The sequence below is a fragment of the Aphis gossypii genome, chromosome 2 (assembly GCF_020184175.1).
Source record: "Aphis gossypii isolate Hap1 chromosome 2, ASM2018417v2, whole genome shotgun sequence".
NCBI classification, from domain to species: Eukaryota; Metazoa; Arthropoda; class Insecta; order Hemiptera; family Aphididae; genus Aphis; species Aphis gossypii.
The window spans coordinates 25,326,016-25,338,946 of NC_065531.1; the positions used below are offsets into that span (position 1 = coordinate 25,326,016).

The 12,931-nt window shown below is 30.0% G+C and overlaps 1 long non-coding RNA gene across 1 annotated transcript in view; it reads left to right on the forward strand.

Annotated features, from left to right (window-relative positions):
• Positions 1–12,931, forward strand: part of LOC114128683 (uncharacterized) — a 101,837-nt gene that overhangs the window by 62,119 nt on the left and 26,787 nt on the right. Inside the window, exon 6 of the long non-coding RNA XR_007604431.1 lies at positions 12,468–12,651. This is a non-coding gene — a long non-coding RNA (uncharacterized LOC114128683). The remainder of the gene's footprint in view (positions 1–12,467; positions 12,652–12,931) is intronic.

Here is a 12,931-nt window from a genome sequence, read left to right on the forward strand (position 1 = left end):
GTAAAAAAAATCACGTAAAAGTTAATTTGATTAACGTTATTGAATGAAATTAAATCAGTTAAAAAGTAAATATAGAGAAATATACGAGTTTAGCTATTTTGAAACTATCAGAAATAATTTATTGATTTTTTTTATATTGTTCATGAGAATGTATTATAATATAATAACAAACTGTGTTATATACTTAAATGTATTATAACAATTTCTATATATCTAGTAATTTTCTAGTTACAAACTTAATAAGTAATTTTCGTGTATAAGTTTGCATAGTTTGTGAAAACGTTAACTTAAAACTTACTGCATGTTACAATATCATCTTGTAATTTGAGATGAAAAGTTTTCATATATGCATTGTGTATTGATGTAGCAATCATGGTGTGAATATTTAATACATTAATATAGATAGTTTTGGCTAATTTACCCAGTTATATTATTTTGTCTACTAATTTCAAAACTTTAAAATTATATCGATTATAATATTATAATTTATTTATTTTATTTTCTTGCAGACACTAATATTTTTTTATATTTATTTAAAAAATGACAACTATTACAATCTGTACAATAAGGAAATTGAATGGGATATAAGAAATCAAAAGGTGTGAATGTAAAAGTGGAGCTAGTGGTGGAATCTCAGAAGAAACATTTAATATAAATGTATATTGTGTATGTCTCGTCATTCATATACTGTGGTAGCGCATTGTAATCCATTAAACGAGTTTAGGAAAGCATGTTAAGTATAAAACCATTTTAATAAGATCAATAATCATAATATAATTATTTGAATTACTTAATTAAAAAGCACTACACTATAAATAAGAAAAAAATTATTTACATAAAAATTATACAGCGATCGTGTTAGGTATTATATAATGTTGTCAAATCCTTTCCGAAAATATTTTTGTTCCATTTTTTCTTTTCCAACGGTATACCATAGTATAATAAGTATAATAATACAGGTAATATGATATTATGCTTTCGTTTGTGCAGCAGTATACTTGCAGACTGCAGTATAAAACAATTGATTAGACGGCTTGCAGCAGTATCATATAAACCCAGTACAGTAATTATCGTCATTTATATATACTTTTGCACATAAATCACAGGCGTGGGTATATATATGTGTGTGTTTAATATTTTTATATGTATCTTTTTATAGCCACTTTGCATGTGTAGGTACTTTTCAAAATAATATAATAAATGTATTTGTCGAGAAAATAAAAAACCGACAATTTTTCTGCGTAGATGCACGCAGTAATATATTATAGTCGACGAAAAAAAAAACACCAATTACCGTTTTTTCTCTCTTTATTTTTTCTGTCGCTCGTACCTACGAGTATATACCTCTTAATCTCAGTACGTAGTGTACCCGTTGTGTATAAAATATATATATATATAGTATATATAGTATGTACATTGGCGTCGTCGTCGCTGTCGGATAAAAACTTTGTTTTCTTTTCGTATTATACATATATATATATATATATATGTATATTGTATATGCTTATATACGATGTATCTATATTATACATGTATGTACGTATGTATCTTTCAAGTACGTCCGGCGACCGATGTGAGCTCGTGAGGTGCACTTAACCTTAATCGGCCCGAAAAATACTATGCGCGCGAGAAGAGAGAAGACGAAAAAAATGGTGCCGTGTCCCCGAACTACTGCTTGCCGCGGCAGAGGTTGTCACGAACCTAGAAATGCGATTTCACACACACTCATACGCACATACACACTGGCAGGTAAGATATATATATGAATAAAACTTGTTTTTATTATTATTTTTTTTCGTATTTATTCGTTTCGGGGCCCCCACAATTTACGACTTCTACCGGGCGAGTAAATAATAATAACGACGACGACGAATGATAATATATATAAAATAACGGCCGAATCTGGAAAGTATCGATGGAGGTTGCGCGGCGGCGTTAATAGTTCCACGCACCACGGCTAATGTACGTCCTGATTTATAGCCGCCGCGTTGTCTGCTCACGAAAAGGCGGAGATCAGGTTTGCTCGACGCGGCGACGCACGGTTCGGCGAAGACGACGACACGCCGCCGCTGCTGAATGATCACGAATATACGCGGCGGCGGTCGTCGATCGGATGACACCGAAAAATAATACGCGCGATGGTCGTGCTTCGTGCTTAACCTATAGGCACCTTTCTGTTTATTATAATGTGTTTATATAATATATATAATTGTTTATAATGTGTATTTTCTACTAATCAATATCACTTTTTTTTTTTGACGTGCCGGACACTTGTCATTTTCTTTGTCGTTTTTTTTTTTAAATACGGAGAGGTCATCACGATGGTTTCAAATAATTGTGTAAGATGAACAATTGTTGAGAATAATTTGACACTAGTACATTACACTACACGTCGTGTAGTACACGATTATTATTAAACCTATAGTATTACTTAGTTAAAGCAGTGCTTGTTTTTTGGTTAACATTTTGAAATATCTCCGTTATATTTTGAACGTTTTACAAATGGCAATAGATATGTATTTTATGATTCCATATACCGAAGCAATTTTTGTATTTCCTAGTTGAAAAATAAAAAAAAAATTAAGACGTGATTTGTATAACTGCACATTTCGTTCAATACGATCATCCCTCTGTTGGATTACGACGTACATATTATAATATAATGTAACGGGAATACCAATTCGTCACTCATCCCCACCCCCTTCGACCCATCTAACGAACGTATTTATTTGTTGAACTTGTTTAAAACGACTTAATTTATTAAACAACGCGTGCTGCACAGTATGTATACGTGCTGCACAGTATTATAATATATGTTTACGCGTTTATCATATTATTATTTTATTAAAACGTTTCTATGTATACACGAGAACTTAACCTCTTATATTGAGCAAGGTTCGCCCAGAGGGTGGTGTGACTGCAGCAATGTATATTTATAGTGACACGCAATCCATACCCAAAAGGATATTATGACCACCGTTAGGTCTCAGATGTGACGTATAAACCTATGTATCTTCGAGTATATTAAATACATATAAATACCACAATACCACCTGCATGTGACAAAATCATATTTAACTATTATATAGAACAGAAAACAGTCTGTGAGTAGCTGATTGTCAGTTTTCACAATCACGATTGTCAACAACCGATCGATCTACGAATGTGTCCATAAATCAAAACTGTGTATATAATATTATGTTTAATAATTGCATATTATGACCGTTGTATTGCTGGTTGCTGCTAATTTACGAATTAGGACTGTTGACTATTATTATATTTTTTTTACTCTATTCTAGAATCTAGAGTAGGTACCTGCAATATAATTTATAGTATATTTTATAAATGTAAAATATTAATCGATAATCATGTTGTAAATTTCGCGATGTACAAATTAAGTTCGAGTGTTTTGATTTTTCACCCTCCGCCATTCCAAGACAAAATCACAAATAATTATGCATTATATTAATATGTTATAACACGACACACGCGACATTATATAATTAATATGATAATTCATACCTATACAATAAAGATTTTCAGATTTACACGTGTGGGGAATGGGGATGAGACATTAGTTTCGCGTCATGTGTTGGATAAAATGTACAAGCGTTTTGACGTTTTGCAAGAAAATTATCATACTGCTATTATTCATCAGTCAGAATATGAGCGTACGTATGATAATATTTTATTATATTATTGTATGCATATATTATAATATTTTGTATAACACTCTAGTGCGGGGGACGATGACAATAGTGACGGCGAGGCCGGAACGCAACCAGTTTCGCGCGATTTCGTTTTCACAGCCGACTCGCGGGGATCACGAATAATAATAATAATAATTTTGAGTACAATAGAATCCCCGGGAGATGTGAGGGTGGACGTGCCGGTGCTCGCGCGTGCGCGTATTCGTATTTTTTATGCTCTATGGCTTGTTGTTATTATTATTACGTCGAGAGAGGCACGTGCCCTCCTTCGCCGCCCTCACGGCTTTCTTACGAGATTACGTTTTAACGGTATACGAAAAAAAAACTTGCGATAAATAAAGAGCGGGTGTATATGTGTGGTATATTTATATACATAATATTATATAGGGAAACGGTGAAAAGATTTTTTTGTTTTGAATTGAATTTTTTTCGGTTTTTTGTTTGTTCGCGTAACGGTCGCCGCAGCTGCATCTCTCCATACGGGCGTGTGTTCCGTCAGTCGGACGTGCTCTCATCACGCCTTGTTGGGCGCTCATACTACATCGGCTGGCGCGCGCCTTGAGCCTTCGTTTACGACAATTTATTGTACGTGATTTATCATTTTTTTTTTTTTAACATACGGATTATTTGATATATACTTCAATTATAATATCCACATATAATATGTAAAGGGCGGTTTTTTGGTAATGCAAGGAGCCATTGTTTTATATCGACAGTTGTTTTTTTATTAAACACACATTTTCTTAAATTTACTCATACCCTGGCTGGCTACGATATTGAAACTATTGTTATAATATATAGATACAAACTTAAGTTGTTGCAAAAGTGCATTTAAAAATTCCCTGGCAATATTATGATTATTATTTATTTAAATGATTATTATATATTTTAGGTTATAGTTAAAAAATTATTTTAATTATTTTAATTTTTATCTGTATATGCTATGACACATGTAATAATGCACAATTGCACAAAAATCAACATGAACTTTTCCAAAAATATTTTTATAGCGATTTTATTAAAGTAAATATAATTAATTTTATGAAATTATATAGAAATAAAAATACGAGTTATGATTTATATATTAGGTATTAGGGATTTATTAAATTATTATATTGAATAGTTATTAAAGCTTATACCGAGAACTAGGAGATCCCTAATTATAGGTTTAAAAAAGCATACTGGGATTCAAATTGCTTATGATCTTTTCTGAACCTTATTTATTCGGACGCAAGTAGTAAGTACCTACTTAGAAGTTAGAGTGTATGTATTATTTCCGTGACTAAACCCAAATCCAAAGCGAAAATATAGTGCTCAATTTCATATAACGGGAATAATAAGGCATTTCGAGTAGGTACATTATTGCAATAGATGTATAATATTTAATAAATACTCATCACAAATTTTTGTCATCGTACATATAGGTACCTATACTCGTACTGTACGCACATAACAGTATTATATTATGATGACTGTGTACACCGGATAAGGTGTATACTCGTATATATTATAATATTGTTGGACATCATATTATACACCTGTACAGTGTATCTATATAATAATATACTCGTACGCGCACGCGTCTTCGAGCTAATATATTGCAGTGTAATACATCGTCTATAGAAACGAAAAACCCATTATAATAATTATCGGAAAGAATATTATCACACGCGAGCGTATACTGTGTTAATATTTAAATCGGCATTATATGCACTGAGAGAATTTCTGTCTACACGGCTTCAATGTCTTAAGAGATGAGTACTGCAGTAGTGTATTGCGCGTGCACACGCACACACACACACATACACACACACACACACACACATTTTGTTTGCTTGATTTGTATTCTCTTGTCGGCACACTTATTGCCATCATCATATGCCTACACGCGCGTATACACGTGTACGTCTGTACATAGTAAAGCTGAAGGAGACGTTTGTGTTCACTCCGTATAGGTATACGCATACATGCATACACATTATAATGGTGGAATGCAGTTTTTACTCGTCCGTCTTTCGGCTGGGTTCGTTTTTTTTTTTCACAATTGTATTGTTTGGTGGTTTTTTTCTCCTCCGCGCAAAGCTGTTCGCATCATAAATTACAACACGGTCGATGGTCGACTGCCGGGGCCAAATTAATAGAGACGTTGTCTTCGAAAAACTGGGTTTTCTGAATAAGGACACATCGGGTGTGCGTATTTATTTCGGTGATAAGATCCACGAAAGGAATCTCGGTGAAACATTTTATGGGCTCGAAATCCAATTAAATAAGTTTATATACGCAAAGAGAAGAGAAAAAATGTGTTACTTCCTGCTGTTTATATATATATATATGTGTATGTGTGTGTGTATATATCTATGTATATATGTCTGTCTGTCTGTATGTATGTATGTATGTATGTATGTATGTATACCCGTTATATACGCCGTCGCAATATTGACTTTATACGCTGCAGCTCAGTATATTATGCAGCATGCACCTACAGCACGCTAGATAACTATATAGGTTGTAAGTACACGTGACTTCGATACTTGAGATTTATTGATCGATCCGACGGACGTAATACATGTACGATGAAAGCTTCGATAAATATTAATGTGTGTACGGGTAGTTCGTATAACGAAAAATTAATATTTATTAACTTACAGTTTTTTATATGTATATATATATATATATATACATTACACACGTGAAACACATAACGTAATATATTATATTGAAGTATAATGTACGTTTATACATCCCGTAGTCCTTCGAAACTCGAAAGTCAGCAGAATGCACAGTTGCACCGTACTATATTATGGATCATTAAGTACAAACATTAAGACAAATATGACAACGAGAATACGACAATTATAGGTATGCACATGCACTTATACAATTTTAAAATTATATTTATTTACATGACATTATATTATAAAATATATACTGCATAATACATATTTCAACTCGATTACATTGCACTTTTATCCCTGTGTATCACATGTGTATTGACTATACTTTATAAGATAAGCCAAATTTTATTATTACAATAATAATTTGAATTAATATAATAATTCATTTTAAAAACGATTATAAAGCACCAATTCTTAAAATATACATGCGTAAATAATAGATGTACAAAATCCAATTTTACGGAACCATGTTCCTTTTTGCGTACCCATTTTTTGAATATTATTAAAATTTTAAAAATTTTAACATGAAATTATTTTCATAGAGTGGCAATTTTATTATTAAATTTTCAATAATTAATAAACATTTAAACATCACTCAATTTATTCAGTACCTATCATCGTTTTACGAATATTATTAAATATTTAATAATATATTAACTTGTATAGCGAATTGCGATTTATCAACACATTTTTATAGTTTTATTTAATTCGCTGATAGTTTTATAATTCGTCTTATCTTTTTTCATCAATTAAATAAAAACAATAGAAAAATATATTATGTCTAATATAAAATTAATTAGATAGGTACATATATATATATTATACATGCGAGTACCTATATTTGCAATATTAGTAAAGGAGGTCTAGTATTATGAATCATGGCTTAACAATAGGTTCTTTTTCAGTCAATTGACTTTTTGATTCAAGAACTTTAGTTACGAATATCTAGTTACCTTTAATTCTTCTAGGTATTTATTAATTACAAATCACATATGTAAATATAAATTGTTTATCGATTTTGATTTGTGTGCATAAACTATGAGTGAAACAATGGTTGTAACTTGTAATTGATATTCAGAATTTATTAAAGCACTTCTAATATGTCTATACTTTAAATGTTGTATACAAAATTAAACCAACGTATTTAAATTTGAAAGAATAACGATTTTATCCGATTTTTGTATGAAATGTATAAATAAATAAATTTAAGAATAATTTAAATACTTTTATTGGTTGTTACAGATCTACTATCAGTATATGTACTAACGATGATGAAATGTATATTTTAGTTATGGTATAATATTGTAATGGTAAAAAAAAATTTAAGATAAATATAAAATTAATTTTGGCTGACAAAACGTCAATATTATGACCAATGTCTATGTTAGGATTTTTAAGAATAGTGTGATGTGAAAGATAAAATGTTTAGTGATCATGATCTAGTAAAGTGAAGGACAAAAAGTGTAACTTTTTATAAACTGATTTAATATTTAAATGTTAAAGTCTTTATGAAGTTTATTATTTTTTAAATACCAAGAAGTGGAGAATTCTTGAATACATTTTCTAAACCTTTTATTTTAATTCTTCACAATTTCGATTTGTAACCATTTATGAAAAGTTTGAAACTCCGAGTTCAGTATAATTTAAATGATAACGGGTGAATGGTTATATTCATTTTTTTAATTGAAACTTATTATTGAAAATTAATAGAAAAGTAAATAGAAAACCATACAAAAGGCTGTTTTTCAAAAACCAGTTTTAAATTTAATTTAACTATGTAGGTTATTATGATATAAAGTATGGTAAAGCAATAAATATATTTGGGTCTTAATATGACTAATTTTTCATATTATTTTCAAGTCAGGGAAATTAAAAAATAATATTATTATAGTAGAAACACTAATATTACAAGACTTTATTCGCTTGTTATTTTATGTTTATTTAAATATTCAAAAAATGTATTCGCAATGTCTATGAATAATAATTAAAACGATATCATTATTTGTCATAATTAACTAATGATTAGTCTTAATTAATAATTCCTAGTAATTCTAATCCGTCCACATTCTTGTACGGTATAAAATTCATAGGTAATTACTAATTTATATAATACTTATAACGCGTACGATATTTAAATGGTAATACGAAATCTAGTTTTTATAGAAATAATGAAATTAAATTAAAAATTGTCATAATCGCACTTGTTAGCCACTCACAAATTATTACACCATTTGTGTCGTCGACGAGCGACAGTTAAATATATGAATGTTTTGTCGAGTTGATATGTTTATCAATCCCAATAATCTAGAACATTATGCGCACCTATAAAGTATAATTTATTTAGTGATGCAAATTAGTAGATCATGATTTTTTTTAATACGATTTCGTATGCGTTCATGAAGTCACGCGTGCTTAGTATGATACTTATACTGTGTGATGTATACAATAATCATTACATTCATGTAGGATATTAAAAAAAAGTAATACATTCAATCGTTTGAATCAAAACTCTATAGATTAACTTTGTTCTTGATAACCTTCTTCACACATTAGGTAATCATCGTGTCAATAATATTCCTCATAAAAATGGAATAATTTGTTTCAAGTACGCATAATATAATATTATACACTATACACAAACGAATTTATCGTTTAAATCGATTAATAATTATTATACAATAAATAATTTGTCTTATTAAACATCATACACATAACACAATGATTAAAATAATAGAGAAAAGTTGACGTAACCCACCCAGTGTTATTCGTCATAATTCATATTGATTGCGGATGACATTATTGGAACCTGACTCGGGCAGTCTATACTCTATATTGTATATGGCTAGTGCAATTACCGTTCAAAGAAAAAAAAACGCTAGTGTAGAGTTTTAAAGTTAAAGATTATTCAAGTGTCATAATTGCCAAAATTCAAGATATATACTATCACTTTTGTACCAATGGGTATCTATAGAGTTGTAATCCAAAAATATATTCTTTATAGTCGACATTTTTCTCGTTGTAATTTAATTAGTTCATGGATTTATATATGTACTCTATACTATAAAAATTTATTTTGAAAATCGTTAAAATATACAACACGCTTATTATTTATTGTATAGGTATTTAAAATACTTATAATTCGTATATATAATAATTTATATATTATTATATTATATTTTAAAGAAATTGTTAAATTAACATTTTGTTCAAAATTCTATTTAATAAATAAATATGTAAACGAATCAGTTAATTTATTTCATATTAAAATAATACTTGTTTTAAAATACGTTAAATTGCATTATGCATATATATTTTCACAATCGGAAAACATGCGAAATAATAACTTGATATTGTGTATTTTGTAAAAACATGAAAATCAAAGTGATATTTTGTTGTTAATAGAAATAATATAAAAATAATTCTTAGAAATTCGTTTGTTTTACTCGATGTATAACTTAGAGTATTTTTACGGCTTTAGTACCATAATAAACTGATAAAATATAATATTAGGTATACCTATATTACATTTTTTTAAATCAAATTTTAGTTTGTTTTTATTTTATTATTAAAAATCAATACGCTTAATATATACATAATAATATGCTTGACTAATGACTATTGTGTATAATATGTATTTTAGTAAAAATTTATCAAATTATTATTTTGATGCGTACGAATGTTTCATTTTACACAATGATTAAATTTATATGGTCCTAATATTATACACTTCGCAACTACATTAGAGTTAGTGTAATACAATTATAATTATCTTTTAATACACAGAATTGGTGAAATATTAAAATAACATTGGTATAATATACTGTATTCATAGTATTATTATGTTCAACAATTTAATAATTTTTTAGTGCATTTTTTGGAGTTTTTTATTTTTAAAGAAATCCTGGCGATGATAATAAAAAATCAAAATATATATCATCGTCTCAAACACGGCGTGACGTATACTATAATATAATATATAGTTGCTTTTATTTTTCAGATCGACACGGTGCAGTGCCGAGATAAGTCAGTATATAATATTATGGTGTATGCAACGAGGGCCGCCGTCTCGCCGAAAGAAAGAGAACGGTAGATCCGTGTTAATTGCGAGTATAGGTATATAATAAATGTATGAGAAAAAATAAAAAACGAGTTTGGCCCCCCCGAAAATGTACGGTACGCGAGAGTTCGGTGGCTACGGCGGCGGCAGCGGCGGTGGCGGTGTCGGTGGCGATCCGATAGGGAAATGAGATATTATAATGACGCGCCTGCACGGATTTATATATACGTTACATTATTAATATACGGACTGACAATAATGTATCGATATTATTCCCGAGGCCACCCAAACTGGCTACTATTACGCCGATTTCCGAACGGACGGCGACGACGACGGGGGCGTCCGAATCGAATAGTAATAATAATGATAATAAAAACCATATATATATATATTATATACATATACAGTATACACTCACACAAGTACCGTCCGACAACAATAATAATAATAACAACAAGTCCGTCGATTGGTATCTACTGGGCATTAAACACTTGTTCGTAACCTTGTCCGAATGCGCGCCGCTCATTAAAACCGCTTCGTGTATATACCTAATATACAGTATAGGTATAAAGCACCAACTATATTATATACTCACGTGCGAAGAGCTTACCAGATACCGGGTGCTTCGCCGCCGCCTTCCCGTGGCTTCTGTTTTTGTGGCCCACTTGTATACTCACACTCACTCACAACATCGTATCGTATACATATATATATATATATATATAAATGAAATTATAATATTATATAGTGTACGAGTGTACGACTCGCCACGCACATACCTTCAGCAAGCAGCACTATATACGCGATGACTATCGACCATCACACGGCGTGAACGACCGCGTCTTATAATTTATAATAATATAAATAAGGTCGACCGATAGTAATTAACGTTCTTTTTATAATAAAACGATGTATATAATATTGTAGTCTCTCCCTTAGGTGTCTCTCTCTCGGTAGGACGGCAAGATTCGGTACACGAGTGTTCGTATATAATATTTTATTAATGTTAACCGAGAAATCTCAGTGCAGACAATTATTGTTTTCTTTTTTTTTTCGTAGACGTCTACCTTACACGCCACACAGTCTCTCTAATAGATAATATTTATTAAATACGATGTAGCTAGGTGGTACCTATACAAATAATATATTATATATTTATTATATACCTATGGGCGTTCATACATAAAGCATATAAAACGTATTTGCACATTATACACTCCGCAAGTAAGAGCACGCACGAATTTCGATTTATTTAACCACCCATAATGATTTCCTAATTGGTTGTTTTATGATTTTTGAAAAAAAAAAATACAATTTTTCGACGTTCGGTTATAAAATAAATGATAATAAAATGTCTTTATACAAATGTGAAAAAAACATATAATAACACTTTTTATAAATATACTCGTAGATAAGATTTAATTGATTAATTGAGATGATTCGTATAAATGCATCATAGTGGTGACTAGTGAATGGTAATAATTATTATAATGAACACTTATAAAATTATAAAATAAAATATATTATCCAAAAACACTGACACGTAAAAACAGTTTAGTCAGTTGGACGGCTATGAAACGACTCTGATAATGTTCGTACAAGTGTATAAATGAGAATTTAATGTCCATATACTTTTATTGTATACTGTATAGTGTATACATAATTTGCATATTTCTGGACTGCTATAAAACCCACTTTACGATTTATCAACTATCCATAAAGACATCGCATTTAAATGCATCGATTATTATTTTTGATAATATCGTGAGTTTCGATTTCACGATCATTTTAAACGTGATTTTTTTTTTTAATATTATTAATAACACACCCGTTGATTGACCATATTATATTATATTACTACTACAATTACCGCGTTTAATTAATTATCATAATAATGACAATGATAAATATTACCTAATTGAATACGCTTTACCTGCTAAATATCTCGATACTAAAGACTTCAATTTAGAGCACTGATATGATTTACATTAATTGGCAATCACAACTTAATGGTTTTTTTTTTAGAACTCATGTAATGATAACACTGGTCACTGGTCATTCGTTAAAATTTGTGAAAAATCGGAAGTTGGTATCGTTTTGCAGTAGCTACTTTCATCTTCTTAAAGAGGTTTACACAGACGATATGCCATTCAATCAAATCACTCGCAATAATCATGACGCATCAAGGATCGCTGTTCGCCAATGGAAGGTACGTACATTTTTATATAACAAAAAAAATTATAATCCAAGATGATTACACAATCGTTGACATAGCTAGGTAGTCTTAAGAATTAGATCGTTATTATGATTATGATTGTAAATGTTATCGCTAACAGCTAATATTTATTTATGATCGCCACGTGTATATATTATGAGATTTGATATGTTTAAGTATTTATAAATTTTACGATCTACAACATTTAAGCTTTGTAATCCTGTTGCGATATAATTTTTTTTTTTAACGAGTATCTTTTTTTACGAATTTTAGG